General features: G+C 40.8%; 1 protein-coding gene across 1 annotated transcript in view; it reads right to left on the bottom strand.

The window, feature by feature from the left end:
* Positions 1-12,405, bottom strand: part of ctnnd2a (catenin (cadherin-associated protein), delta 2a) — a 276,014-nt gene extending 263,609 nt beyond the window's left edge. The window contains exon 1 of the mRNA XM_078280766.1: positions 12,057-12,405. The gene's annotated coding sequence lies outside the window, so the exon portion shown is untranslated. The remainder of the gene's footprint in view (positions 1-12,056) is intronic.
* Between the last annotated feature and the right edge of the window lie 3,769 nt (positions 12,406-16,174).

Here is a 16,174-nt window from a genome sequence, read left to right as displayed (position 1 = left end):
AACCGTGTCACCCTTAATGACATTGTGTTTTTTCAGTCTCCCTTTCTGAGTGTGAAGCCATGATCTTCTCTTGGTCAGTGTGCCTTCTATCAAGTCTCTAGCATCGAACAGTAATGACACAGGCAGACCAAGGCAGCCCTGTTCTGTTTTTGGTGTCTGCTGCTTAGATAAAGTACCCCACATATCTCCAACAGACCAAGCAGATTTCAGCCATAATTAGTACGCAAAATAGTGAGGGGTGGCTCAACTTCGCCACCATTTCATGAAAAGCCTTTGAGCTACTTTTTTTTAATACTACATATATATATATATATACACATACATATATATATATATATATATATATATATATATATATATATATATATATATATATATATATATATATATATATATATATATACACACTCATTCCACGATTGGAAACATTACAAAACCACAATCCGTTTCTCGCATGCAAGAGACAGCAACGCTGATGTACTACTATGGTGCCACTGTGTACATACGCCATTAGAAATACATGTGCTGCACTACATATAAGTTAATTTATATGCAGATATCAACAGAGAGTTGCTTGATGAATTATACACAGCAGATGCAAGCCACAGAAGAGAGATGAGTGACATTAATGTGCGCTTGACGTTCTAGATCCTGGCCACAGTTGGGATCTATACAGTATACCCATGCAGGAGATATCACAGACGATGAAGGAGTAACATCAAATGCTATTTATGAGGCAATTTAACCCCAAAAGTAAGTAACCACGGCATTCCCTTCGCTAACAAAAATGTCAGAATTCTGTACAGCCCTATTAAACACGATACATTTTGAGAAAAACGGCGGAAAACAAGGTTTCAGAGTGAATTTGACTGCAGTCTAGAGTAGTATGTCGAACAGTGAGCCTCCAATCAACTTAAAGTGCTCATATTATGCTCATTTTCAGGTTCATAATTGTATTTAGAGGTTGTACCACAATAGGTTTACATGGTTTCTTTTTCAAAAAACACCATATTTTTGTTGTACTGCACATTGCTGCAGCTCCTCTTTTCACCCTGTGTGTTGAGCTCTCTGTTTTAGCTACAGAGTGAGACATCTCACTTCTGTTCCATCTTTGTTGGGAGTTGTGCAGTACCCAGGTAAGGACTACTAGCCAGTCAGAAGCAGAGTATGAGGGCGTGCCATGCTAGCAGCTAGGCTAGCATTATAAAGTGTGTTACAAAGTGACGCACGTATGTCACAGAAGTAAAGGCTGGACTACAATAGAGCTGTTTGGAGCAGTTTGTGAACAGTGTTTTCTGTTGGAGATGGTAAGTCCCTTTGGGGTGGACTTTGGGCGTTTTTTACTTTGTAAACCTATAACATGCACAAAAACATATATAACACAATAAAGGAAAGCGAAAAAGCCAAAAGGCATAATATGAGCACTTTAAGTAAGACATTGAACCCCAGCTTTAGGAGAGCTGTATGAACGGGAGACACGGTTGGCTGAGGAATAATACTTTCCTGTTTGCCTCTGAACATTTAAAGCAACCCTACTGCAAACTAGAGGCGAATTACAGAGGGAGTTATTGATAAATAATTCCTTTAAAGTAGTAATTCAACCCTAAAATGACTAATGAGTGTGTTCAGTGTAGTAATTGTGTTCCCTCAATTAAATAATTCATAAATTGTCCTTGTCCTCTTGGCAATCTAGCTATGAACCATTTGGACATCACACAGTTTTATGTTGACCTAAGACTGAGACACATGGATATATTTTGGCTGTTAAACACAGCATTGTGTTATATTTAGCATCCCGTAGAGAAGGCATATTGCAATTTGTTTATAATACACAGGGGGGAGGGGCAAAGCAAGATATTTGGGAAAACAATTAAACAGCTTAAAGTTGAAAATGACTAAACTGAACCGACAAAATTAGTATATAGAGCTAATGATTAGTAATTTAAAGGGGCGATTTGTGCCCTACAATTTCTGCCCTCTTACTGTACCATTCTCACATACTTTAGGAAAGGCACAGTAAGAAAAAGGCTTTATTTCCTCATCATCCAGCTTGTTGAATTTCACTGCAAGTACCGCCAGCATCTGCCTCATGCTTATGTACAGATCTTAACATGAAGCATTCTTCTTCCTGATGTCTGTGGTATATAATTCATTGCCCACCGCCAGCTTCACAACAAAACATGCACCTTCATCTACACCATTCTATATTCCTGAATAACTTAATGTTTATGTGGCACTCTGCAGGACAACAGTCCACAGGAGTTCCACTTATATTTTAATCTAAAAACACCCAATAGAAGAAACCTGTTATGTTAAAAGAAAGCATTTTGTTGTCAGGCATGCTGTATAACAATGGATGCCTCAGGACAGGAGGGACTGGGCATAAATGAAAATGCTGAATATCAGGATAGAGAGAGTACAGCTTCCACTGACATGAGCTTTACTCGGAACATGCACAATGTGTAGCTAGACAGAAAACCTGCCTTTGTTAGCTCAGGGACTGTGAAATTAAATCGAATAATGTGGACAGCGGGAGCTGAGGCCCGGCTGAAGATGTAGCTCTCTAGTGTCAACAGACATCGATAAACAACCTAATAAAACGCCTCGTAGTCAAAACATTATTTCAGCTGCTGTTCCTCTTTCAGACATGCTGGAAACTCACTGCTAAATGCTCACGTACAAATCGTACTATGGTCTGTGTCCTACAGGTGGCTGCTGTGAGTCAGTCATGTCGCGCTGCCATTTGCAGCACCTCTCACCTTCTGTCTTGTCTTACTCTCATGTTGCCCTCTTCCTTTCACTGCTTCTGATCTGTCACTCTTTTTCTGTCACCATACCTTCTTCTTTCTCTTTCTATAGATCGAGGTGGACGCAAATCCACACAAACACACGGACCACAAACACAAGGGCAATAAAGTAAGTTGGCTTGATCCATTAACGGGCCATATTGGTCTGATTCTTATCTCTGTCTGTCTCTGTCTTTCCCATCATTTCCATCAAATCCTTTTTCTACAGATGTGAGAGAGCAATTGATTGACAGGTGGAAGTAGCAATACACAGCCGATAAGGATCAGTGTGTGCTGCTGATTCGCTGTCTGCTGATACAACCGCAGGCATCGGGTGTGGCATTTATACCACTTGGCTGGCCTCAAGCTTTTAAGATGAAACACCACTGTGTGTGTGTGTGTGTGTGTGTGTGTGTGTGTGTGTGTGTGTGTGTGTGTGTGTGTGTGTGTGTTGGGGATCAAGGATTATCCAAGATCTCGTAAATGATAAAAGTTAAAAGATAAAGTAAAATAATAAAAGTCTTTCGCAAAGCAACTGATACATGCAAAGTTTAAGTTATATTTTATACATGAACCCATTTATGTTAAAGAATAATGGAGGTATGTTTCACAAACATGGTATATAGCATGACTTAGTTTTGGAGTCACACTTTGCTATATCTACTTTTTTCACTAGCCTTTAGATTCAGCATACACCTGCATTTGAACCAAAGATATTTTATTGAATGTTTTACTCTAAAAGGGTTGAGAATCTTAAGAAACTCATTACAGATTCTATTCTCTTTTAAAAAATCAGAAACTGCAAATGACTGGGATATGGAGATAATACCCTTAAAATGGCATTTCAAAAGGGTATTTATTGCAGGTACTTTTAATAGCTACCGGTAATTAGAAATAGGAAAACATCTTGATTCATAAAATGCACTGTCCATCTGAACGATTACACGTCCTGCAAACTAGGCTGATGTTGCTCTCTTAAACCTCGTTGCTCTCTTGAACCTCATGGTAAGGTAACCACCTTACAGTCACTTTTAACTCGCCACTCAATTGAGTCAACGGAGGCACTGCAACCATGTCATTTCTATAATGTACGAAGTAGTTTAAGATAAGGCTGCGTTCAAATTAATTGGAACATTTACGTGTCAAATATGTTCAAACTTGATTTTTATTTCAAGTGACAATCCAATGAACACTTGTTTCCAGCTAGTGTACTGTATGTTTCCCTTGCCTGTAGAAGGCACACATACGCAAGAGCTGCAGGTGTGAAAATGGCTATTGGATGATATGAGCTGGACCTGATTTCAGGTGCTTCACATCAATGACACTGTGCGTCCTTTTGTTGACAGAGAAAAGCAATGATGTGCGTGTTAAAAGAACAGGCAAGAAATATACACACACACACACACACACACACACACACACACACACACACACACACACACACACACAGGTGTTCATATCCCATCAAACACGTTATTTCCCACTTGACCAGCCAGAAAGATAATACTATGTTGCTGTGCAAAGAGATTGCACATGAAGCCAACAACAATATACTTCACTGCTACGAAACATGTCATTATGCCAATTTCTCTCTCTCTCCCCGTTTTAGTTTTTTTAGTTTTAAATAAGACCGATCAGCCATATAGGACACTGCCTAATTATTTTCTCACACATACAGATTTCACAGAAAGAATCGGAGCACAAGTTCAGCCAGGAAAAAGAGCAAAATTCAATGTGTTATCCAATAATCATGCAACAGGAATAAACAGATAGGTAGTGAAGCAATAATGCAGACAACACCATTAACAGAAAGTCAAAAAACTGAATGCAAAAACCACATTGTGCTAGAAGCTGTCACACACACGCACACACACATACTGACCATGCATGTAATAAAGATTTGTGATCACATATACAAAAACTTCCACAGTCATACATGCACAACTCTAGGCTACATTTTCGCCCTTTGATGCTCAATTAACGCAGACCGGGCTAGCTGAGCTTATTCACACCCATCTGTCACTTCTTGCTTTTGATTATTCCTGGTCTCTCACTCAGCCTTCCTGCTCCTTAGTCTTCTCACTGCTTATACGCCTCTCTCACTCCCCAACAAGCTCCGTCACTAGTTCTTCATTTTCCACCTCTCTGTCTTTCATTTAACAACCCATCTCCCCACATCCTTTTCACCAACTACCCCTTCCTGTGAATTCCCTCTTCTCTCACCTGCATCCTTAACCCTCTCTCACATCATTTGTTTCCTTTCCCTTTCTTTTTTCTTTGTCTTTCCTTTTGCATTTAAAAGACTGACGGGAAAGAGGGAGGATAATGGAGTAGGTGTTTGGGGGGGAGGCGCTGTGGGCTGACAGAGGAAGTCCCATCTGCAGTGAGCTCATTAGAAGATGGCAGGAGAATCGGCAGGAGAATCGGCAGGAGAATCGATCGATCTCTCTCTCTCTCTCTCTCTCTCTCTCTCTCTCTCTCTCTCTCTCTCTCTGCCTTCCTGCTGCACTCCTCAAATTCCTGCTCTCATTAATCACTACGATAAACAATACACAGCAGCAATTGGTGAATGGTTTTACCTTTTACCACCTTACAGTACTATGAGGCCATATATTTTTACTACATGCTGCATCAGTGGAAATCAAGCCATAAATCCAAAGCATTGTTAAAGCTGGACAACTTTTCTTCTTCTCTTTCTTTCTTTTCTTTCTTTTGCAGCAAAAGAAGAAGGAGTGGGATAGATTACTGATTGGAAAGATTAAATGCTCAGAGATACTTTAGAAAGCTGAATCCCTAACTGCTGCCTGAGCTTGACCCTGCTTTTGTAGATAATGCCACGAAGCTACCTGACAGATGAATGGGGGGGGGGATTTTTCTAACAGCGCCTTCAGTCTTAACGCCTGTCTCCCACAGTGGTAAAAATAACCACCTACCTCTAAATCATTGTACATCCATCATATTTGCTCAAAAGCCACTGGAACGTAAAGTGCAAGTGCAGATTTAAACCGGCAAACTATGCCAGTTGAACGCGCCAGTCTAAGCTGCGGTAATACATGATGACACTATCCACTCCTTTCACCTCGAAACTACAAATATTCTTCAACATATTTTGTGGTTTTAATGTGAAGGTCCGTAGATGACGAGGATACACTAATGGTGCCAGGAAGCCTGACAAACATACTGTATCAGCAGAAAGCCTGGCTATACTATCTTAAAATAATTTCAGCATTCAAAGTGCTATTCCCATGCCATCCATTTTCATGTTGTACACATAATTTTATTCAGTTGGTCCCCCAACAGGAACATTTGTCATTGCTTACCCCTCCCTCGCAAAGAGGCCAAAGGGTCAGCGACAAAGCGGCATCCTTTGAGCTGCGAGGGATTCTGTGTCCTATTCAAGGACACTCAAGGGATAAAGATGAGTTCTTGACTCAATACCTATAGGTTGAACAAAGGGATCCTCTCATAAATACACCACACTGACTGTGACTCACTAAGTGGTGCATTGGAATGTTGTGCCTAAATATTAGAGCTGCACGACATGAGGAAAATATACGATATGCGATAACGTTGTTGAATATTGTGATAACAAAATTACAGATATTATAGTGTACTCAGTTCTGCCTTTCTGCTGCTTTCAGTATTCTGCTTAAAAACAGCAAATTGCTTGTTCAATTAAAAAAAAAAACAGGAAAGAAAACATAATTTTTTTTTAAACAAATTGAACATTGAATAAAACATAAAATGCACCACTAAAAAAAAGAAAAAATGAAAGTTACATTTTAAAGTGTAGTTTTCTACTGACACTCTCTTTCAACTAACTCAACAAAAATAAACAAAAAAGTGTCTTTTGCAATATGTCGCAGCCTTTCGATTCCTTTTCAATGTGTTGATATTGATTTATTGTGCAGCCCTACTAAATATACAAAGGAGCAGCACTGCCCAACCCTGAAAATGTGTTGCCAGTCTAGCATTTCTCCGGATATGAAATAAGGAATTAAAAAAAACTCATCTACCAACACAGTGCAGCATTACTGGCAGGGGTGAATACACTCCTGATAGAGCAAGCTGCTGATGTATTTTATTATTTAAGCAATTATAATTAGACTATTTCATGACTGACTCACATGGACACACTCAAGCACCAAAGTATAACATCTAAACATTACCTGGACATCGCCATAAGATAGCCACATAGGTGCACTGCACAGCACCCTTGAGGGAAAGAAGAGTAATATTACAGGTTTAATGGTGCATAACATGTATGTAATCTTGTAGCAATTCCACAGTAATGGGGGTATTGTAAAAGTGTCCATTAGCAGTGGCACATCAGGGTTTTCTTTATGTCATTAAACAAGCTCATAAGCATCTAGTCACCAATGTAAGCATCAAGTCAGCTGATTGATGAACACACTGAGGCTGTCAATTAGCACCTCCCCCGTGCCCATGAATATGCAATCATTATTGGCAAGTATGGATCAAATGTCAGCCAGTTGCCTGAGACCCATTCACATTGCATTCTAGTGAATAGATGGAAGAAAACACAAACAACAGATAGCACATAACGGAGCAGAAGGACATCAAAGCGTTGAATCAAAGCATTTGCTCTTCTTGGTGGTGCTTTATGTTCTACAGTTGTCTTCTTTTCTCTGTGTGTTTTTTTCTTTTCTTTTAGTCAAGTAGTTGTAATAGTCTAGAGAGATAGAGCGCATCGCGAAAGCCACGCTCACGGGGGGGGGGGGGGGGGGGACAACTCGTTACATGAGGAATCAGCAGGAAGAATGGGAAGACTGTGGGATCCTGACACTCACGTCTGTATCCACTTTTGTCTTCATAAAAGCTCGGTTTTTCAGGTCAGCAGCTTACAATGTATATATGGGTTATTTACACTGTTAGTAGTGAATTTCACCACATTTTTTTGTTGTTTGCTAGCAGTGAAATTGACGAGGAGGCACCTTCACGCAATACACGTCAATGGAGAGTGGAGAGTTCTGTCTCGATAGGTAGAAATGACATGAACATATCTACATAGAGATACGTCTCGATAACAGAAAATAGCTATTTTTGTGCATTCATGGAGAAAAGGTCACAACTAGAGTTTAATTGCATGGCAGTACTAACTGGACTAGATAATTAGAGAATAGTAAAAGATACACAGCCAATACAGTCAATAGCTTTTCTTCAAACTCATGTTGACAAATGAGCAGTATCTGTGTCTCACCTCAAAAAGGTATATTTGCCATCGGGCCTCATAGCTTCTCTGGAGGAAAGCCATGTGTGCATCTAATCCAATATTTAGGTTCTTAAAGAAACAAATGTAAATGATTGCATTTATATAGTGCTTTTCTAGTCTTAATGAGTACTCAAAGCGCTTTACACACTACAGGCAACATTCACCATTCGCACACACATTCATACAGTGGTGGCCGAGGCTGCCATACAAGGTGCCACCTGCTCATCAGATAAACATTCATGCACATTCAAACACCGATGGCGCAGCATCGGGAGAAATTCGGAGTTCAGTGTCTTGCCCAAGGACACTTTGATATGTAGACTGCATGGGCCAGGGATCAAACCACCAACCTTTCAATTGGTGGATGACTGCTCTACCACCTGAGCCACAGCCCAAATGAAAACAATACGGTATACTGGGAAAATGTTACAAACTCCATAGTCTATATCCTCGACCTTCCACTTCCGGGATTGCTCCGTTGCCGACGGAAATTCCGCCGGATTTCACTCATTTAGGCCGGATATCTGTTGCCTTGGGCTGCCTTTGTGTTGGCGTTTTAAACTCCGGCCGATTTATGAGGACTATGGTTAACCTTTTCTCAGATCTCTGCAAGGTAAATCCAGACAGCTAGCTAGACCATCTGTCCAATCTGAGTTTTCTCTTGCACGACTAAAACAACCTTTGAACGTACACATGTTCCACCAAAACAAGTTCCTCCACTGGCTATTATGCAGCAGCACCGTTGCTCCGTACAGCGCTTAGTAGAGGGTGACAAGGGAATCAATTATCGCTCCCAACCCGAGCTCACAAAAATACTCCCATCATATCCCGATCACGTGACTGCCCCCTCAAAAAATCCTGTCCTGCAAAATCCAGAGAGAAAGACTCCCGAATCCCGTCCCGCTCCCGTTTCGTTCCCTATGTTGTCTAAAGTTATCAGACTCTGTTTTTTCATTACCTGCAGGCCTTGGCAATTTCATTACATAATTCCTAACGGAGATCTTCTCACACTCAAAACACTTCACACATTTCTCCGCCCTGCTCCCTTTGATTTCTATTCTCTATTCCATCCCTATCACGTTACCAACAGGGAAATTGAAAAATTGTCACCCTCTAGCACTTAGCACCGCCCAACACGATTGTGATTGGTTTAAAGAAATGCCAATAAACCAGAGTACGTTTTTCTCCCATCCTGGAATGCTGTGTGGACTAGCCAGACCCTCCTCCACAGCGCCGCGTTGGAGGACGGTCTGGCAAAGCGAGACTACAAACTCCAACACAAAACTTTGTTTAAAGGCTTTAAGCAAGTATTTAATAAATTAGAAACTTTCAAAATAATACACAGTACAAGATAGTCAGATAGTGTTGTGGGCAGGACATTAAGTCAGACTCAGTGGTAAGTGAAACCGAAGCAGAGGGACAGACAGAGCTGTAGCGGAGCCATAGTGGCTCACTTTTTAATTCATTAACTTAAATCGGTTATCAGGCAAATAAAACGCCAATACAGATAATCTGCAAACTGACCTATATCACTAACGTATTGGTATTCTATACCAATAGTATTCTAGCAGGGATGTGGGGTTTATCTTGTGTCTGTGTAAAATAATAAATGTACAGAAGAACTTTTTGGCTTTGTCTACTTTGAAGTAAGGTCAAAGGTCAGGTTTCTGTGTAGAACAGAACCCCTGGACCTGGTAGAAATTCACTGACTTGCTCATTGACAGGTGCTCCAGGTGGTGTAGTCTCCCTGCTCACTACGCTGTCTTACATATCACATGAATTATGAAAATCCTTTGGAACGAGTGAAAGTAAAAGGGATGGAAATAGTCCCCATCCTACTGAAAGATTATAGTCAAATGAAGTGTGAAGATAAAATGAAATCAGAAGATCAAATTTCATTGCTGACATGGAAAATTGACTATTCTCAATGTCAATATCCCACACTTAGTAATTTAGCACATGCATTACCATACAAACTGAACTGAGCCGCTTTACAGCCAGGACAGATAATTTTGATGCTATTCCTTTCAACACACAATTGGCCAAACACCCAAACATCAAAGCAGACCTTTGAAAGAGGAATTCCACCCTCTCTTGATCTCAGTCTTTGCTCATTTCACATTTCAAGAATTCAGCTTAGGTACAGCATGGTAAAATATACAAGAATGACAAGGTCTGACAGTCACAGAACGCTGTTTGATCTGTTAAACTATCAATGCATCAAACTACACCCCATATTCACTCTCTAATGAACATTAAATTCATAACAGTTACAGTATTTTCAAATCCTCCCTGACCCTGCCCTGCTACAGGGAGAATAATTCAAACTCTTCCCTCCCTTCATCAGCACTACCAGCTCATCCCGGCAGCACTTTGGACTGTCGTCAGCACTCCATCCTGTGGACGCCTGCCAGTAGCCCCTCCGTCCGATCAATAGGCACCGGCGGCTAGCTTTCCCCCCTTTGCTCTCTCTCTCTCTGTCCGTCTTTCTCACCCTCTTTCGGCCACCACAGTATAAAGACTGTTCTGTTCTGCCAGCACAGCATAGTGATTAGGCATTAGGCCTGCGCTGCTGTGTGAATTAGCTTAATCTGTGTCTGCGATGAAGGACGAGGCTTTTCATGCCCACTGGAGACATTCACTGGACATAAAAGGAGCTAATCTTTAGGAAATTTAGAGAGGAGTTGGAGTGTGTGTGTGTGTGTGTGTGTGTGTGTGTGTGTGTGTGTGTGTGTGTGTGTGTGTGTGTGTGTGTGTGTGTGTGTGTGTGTTGAGACAGTTCCCACAGTGATAGGCCTTTTGTAATGCTGCTTATCCTTCAACAGTAATAAAAAGAAATCTATTGAAGTTTTGAAGATGAGGGGCTCATGGGCATGGAGACTGTTGTTCTGGCATTACCTAAAGTACTGGAAAAGTGGATAACATGCTGGAGGAAACAGACTGAGCAGTGGTCGACTGTAGAGGACTTGGGCTGGGGGGGACATCTATATCCCCATATTCCTGCACAAGAGGTCAGTTTGAGGGGAATTAGAGGGGATTGTATTCTGCTTGTCACATGGCTGCTTACAAAGGAAGCTGCCTAACCTGCAAATCTCAAGCCAAAGTTTTATAGTTTCGAAGCAACACAGACCAAAAGACAAAGGATTTGATGTGATATAGACCTGAGCATACACTAATACCCTTTCCCTCTCCACGCCTCTGCTGCCCATCACGCACCTGCCCAAGTACTGACATGCACTAGGCTGAACATGTACCCACAGCATGCATAACAGCAGCAGCCCCAGCCCCCCTCCTCCTCCACATCATCTGCTGGATATATTGTACGCCCTTGACAAACTGCCAGCGCACAATCCCCCTCCTACAAAAGTCTATTGATCAAAGCACAAGTACGGCTGTGGGAAAGGTGTGGAGTCTTACCCATACTCATTGTATCACCTCTCAATACTCCAGCAGAGACAAAATGCAATTCCATAAAACTTAATGGGAATCAGCAAGAGATTTAAAATCAATATTCTGCATCTGAGGTACATGTTTGGCCCAGTAATAAATTATATAACATATTATACCATAACACCATGTCCAGATTTCTTTAAGGATATAACAAAAACTCAACTTCTGGTTGTAAATGGAGTTGTCAAAACAAAATAATCATCATCTGGCGAGGAAGAGGAGCCATACCCATTTTGTTTACACGGCGCTTTTCACACCTTTTGAGCACTTTTACGCACGACCAGTGGTGAATTTGGGTCAGCAGTCAGCTGGAGCCGAATATCTGTTGTGTGTTCGGTGATCTGAGCAGTGATCTGAGCACGCGTCCGACGCTTGTTTCTGAGAGGAGCTTCGCAGCAAGCGTGCTATCAAAAGCAAGGGCATTATTGTTAAATCAGCATGCACCCTGTGTTGTTCAAATTTCCAAAAACTACATCCGACTCTGTGGAATGATAACAGACTAAAAAACAAAGGCGGTTGAAGACCTGTCACATTGTCCCTGTCTGTCCGATCATGTCCATAGCATGGAAAATAACGCGATGACTTACCGAAATGAGATCCTGGCCACTGTCAGCGTCCGGCTTCCCCTCGTTTCCCTTCTGCTCCTGATCCGCCTCTCTGTCAAGTCAATCCGCAGTGTGCTCAGATCAGATCACAACGGAGCGGTGCGCCTTTTCTCTGCGTCCTGCGTCCAGAGTTGCAGGGGGATGGAGCGACCATTTGCCGGGACCCTGGGCCGGGGGTGCGAGGCTGAGGCATCCGCAGGGAGGAGGAGAAGGGTGTGGAGGAGACGGAGGAGGAAGAGGCGAGGCGCTGGGTACGAAAGCGAGAAAGAAAGAAACAGAGAGAGAGGAGAGCAGCAAGGCACTGCAGCGACGGGGAGGAAACACCACCGGAGAGGAGGCAGACAGCAGCTCTCTGTCTCGCTCTCGCGCTCACTTACGCACATGCACGCGCAGCATCGCCATCATACAAGGATATGGAGCGCCATCTTCAGGCGGTGTGTGGTAGGAGGTAAGAGTTGTCTCATACATTGAATTTGTGTCATTTGTGCATAAACACATTGGGATTTCTTTGCTTTTTTTAACTGATAATTTGGGAGCGTCGGTGTAGCTCCACAGAGAACACTTAGGGCCTATTGCATCCTCCATTCTTTCCTGCTATTATATTATATAGTGCTGTGTGCATGTCATTTAAGTGTCTTTAGAAGGTTATCCATGGCAACAACAGTCATTTGTAACAATCCCCCTTCCACACACACCAACACACAGGCACTCATTTATTCCCCTGAGGCTATACCCTAACCTTAACCATGACCACATGCCAAACCCCAACCCTCAAACGAACTTTAACCCTTGACCAAAACCGTATTATAATCCTACAATTCAATTTGGTTTACCTCATAGGATGTGATTTTTGTTCTTAAATAAATGGGAGATGAGACCCCATAGGTGACTATGTGTATAGATGTTTTCCTCTGAATACCTCAGCCACCAACCACACCCATGTTGTTATACCCCCCTCCCACACACACACATACACACACACACACACACACACACACACACACACACACACACACACACACACACACACACACACACACACACACACACACACACACACACACACACACACACAGTATCCCCCTTCTGCACACATACACACTCCATGGCAACCAGATCCCTGTTGGGTTACGATGATGATAATGTCACCTGACTTGCACTCCATCATCTTTCCAGCCCCCCATCCCCTTCACTTTTCTCACATACACACACACACACACACACACACACACACACACACACACACACACACACACACCTGGTTTCCCAAGGTCAAGACTTGCTGACTATTTCAGATGTGTGGCTTTATCATATGTTCTGCATTACATTTCTTTCTTACTCAATTCAATTTGTTCTCTCCTTGCACACATTTAAATTCCTTTATTATGTTGAAATATGGCCATCGTGTCTCTCTTCTCGATCCTTTTTTTTTAACCTGACTGTCCAAGATGATCTTGTTTTTGTTTTTTTTTCTTAAACAAATGTTTTCTCTCATGTTACATTTTCTCCTCAATTCTAAACAAAAAATGGCACGCTGATGCTGATTCGTTTTGTGGCATTAAATGGCCTCCCTTTGTTCTGAAATGCTTGTTGTGATTATAACATTTATATTGATACCTAAAAACTAGTGTGGTTTTGATGTTGTACCATTAATACGTTTCATTTATGCAATATGATCAGTTTATTTTAGAAAACACAAGTAATGTGTTGATGTAGTTGGAGTGTCTGGTGTGGAGGATTTATATCCTGTACCAGAAAACTTTCATTAAATGTTATCAAATGATAATATCTAGGAATAAATTGGTGTTTATCTTCTTTCTATTTTTTCAATATATTCATTTTTATAAACTGCACAGCAGAAATTGTATATTTACCACCCCAAATGAGTTGTGTGGGATAAGATGTTATTATAGTGGATAGAAGAAATGCTGCAGAGGTAAAAAAAACATAATGATGAGCTGCGGACGCTGCGTAAGCAAACAGAAACTGGGTCTTTAGTGTACGTATTTGTACAGACTGGACATGGATTGAGGAGAAACCACAATAAATATAACTATCATAACTAACTTTTAGACACAGTGAAGTATACAGTACTGGCACCATACCATGTGTCAACAAGTGTGAGTTACATAAGTTCATTAGATGGGTGAGCTAACAGAGGTTGTTTCGTCCCGTTGCAAGAATTGACACCACATTCTGTGATTTCCAATTCAGGTGTGAACATGTTTTTTATTTCTGGTTTGGCAAATGCATGCCACATATTATGCATTTTCTTACTTTCAATAACAATGGTACGCTGATTTAACCTATAGCACTTTCATGGGAGCTGTTTGGAATAAACAGCATGATCAGTGATAGCCAGTAGCACAGACAGAGGAAAGGGGCCACACACAGAAACTACAGGTGTCTTGTTTTCTTTCATAAACCTTTCAAAAATACATATATCCTCAGTTTGTGACTAGAAAGAATGATCAGCAGAACAAATGTGGGTGGGAATAATAAAAGAGCAGTTCCTACATTGCCTCTTTTGAGGGGGCTTTGGGCAAAGCACTTTAACCCCCCACTGCTCTAGGATGTTTTGCTCATGTTCAGCGAGTAGCATATAACACTGTGGTTGCACTGGGCAGCTTCCAAGTATGAACAGTGTGTCTTCCTGAAAAACAGCGGATTGCTCTCAGTGAAAACTCCCTGGATAAATAAAGGTTTTAAAAACAGAAAAAATCGACCATATATTCTGACATAATCATCTCAGTCACTTTACTCATACAAGTCACTTTACTAATCTCACTACCAGCAGCCATAGCTTATAACTTTGTTTTTGTTTTGGAGCTATCCAGTCCATTCTCTATAGCCAGAGTACTGCTGACACTGCTGGAGAATCGTGTTGATTATCACCATTCATCTGTCTTGTAGGTTTTTCTTGTAGCAAGAGGTTTTGCAGTCTGCTTTCACTTTGAATCATTTCTCTTCCTTTTCTTTGTTTCCCCTGCACAATGGAATAGTTTGTGTTTGTTGTTTTCATCCTGCACATATGTCAAAAACAGACATATTTCACTTGATTATTCCATGATCCCATATTGTAATAGCATTACAGCCAAAAGGGAATTTGAAAGCTACGTACTAAAATCTCTCCTATATTGCCAATGAATTGAGTCTATTCCTTTGCATTATCTCTGCCTGCTGTTTAGTAGCCTGTACAGACTGGGAACTGATTTCTTACAAGCTTCATAAAAGAGAGAAAATAAAAAGTGAGTGAGGTCATTTTGAGTTTATCATAAAAATGGTTTTCATTTCTGTAATAACTGGTTTTATGATTTTCTTATAATAAAAATACATACATTTAATACCTATGTGTTTCTTCTGTTTCTTTCTTCCACTCTCTGCACATGTAAGCAGCTGTCGGTGCACATGCATGTTTGATGACTAACCACTAGATGGTGCCACTAAGCTGCGATACAACTTGTTATCCAAATCAGTTGCTGAAAATTAGCCAGATTCAACAGCGTCTGCAAGTTTCTGCATATTTGTTTTTATATCAAAATAAGTACTTATGTTTATGCATTTTCCATAACAATCCCTTGTCACTGTCGATGCTATAGACCTTTTGCACATCCCTCAACATCTTTGCACATCCTGCACTAAACCTAACCCCAGTTGTATTATACATATTTGTTTCTGGGTTTATTTATTTTCCTAGTAATATGATTAATGTGTTTGTGTATGCACCATCCACCAAGGCAAATTCCTTGTATTACGTGGCAATACATCCTATTCTGATTCTGAAGATGCCATACAGTAGCCTACATCCTGTTCCTCTTTACTCCTCAGTCTTGAACGTGCATGTAGTGTTTCCACAATTATATTTCTTTTATTATTTTAAATATTTTTTGTATTACACGTTTACTGAAATTGTATGTTTAAATATGCAAATGAGGCATTTTCTTGTTAAATATGCACTCATTTGAATACATTTCCAGAATAGAAATCTGAACATTGGATAAAGTCAGATTTAAAATTCTTGTTTCATTTTGTTGACATATTAGGGTCAAAGGGAATTTTGGATATTTCTTTTTATCACTCCATAAATCAGAATATGGTGT

This window comes from Sander vitreus, chromosome 22, assembly GCF_031162955.1.
Source record: "Sander vitreus isolate 19-12246 chromosome 22, sanVit1, whole genome shotgun sequence".
Lineage (NCBI taxonomy): Eukaryota > Metazoa > Chordata > Actinopteri > Perciformes > Percidae > Sander > Sander vitreus.
This window is presented reverse-complemented; position numbering and strand designations above follow the sequence as displayed.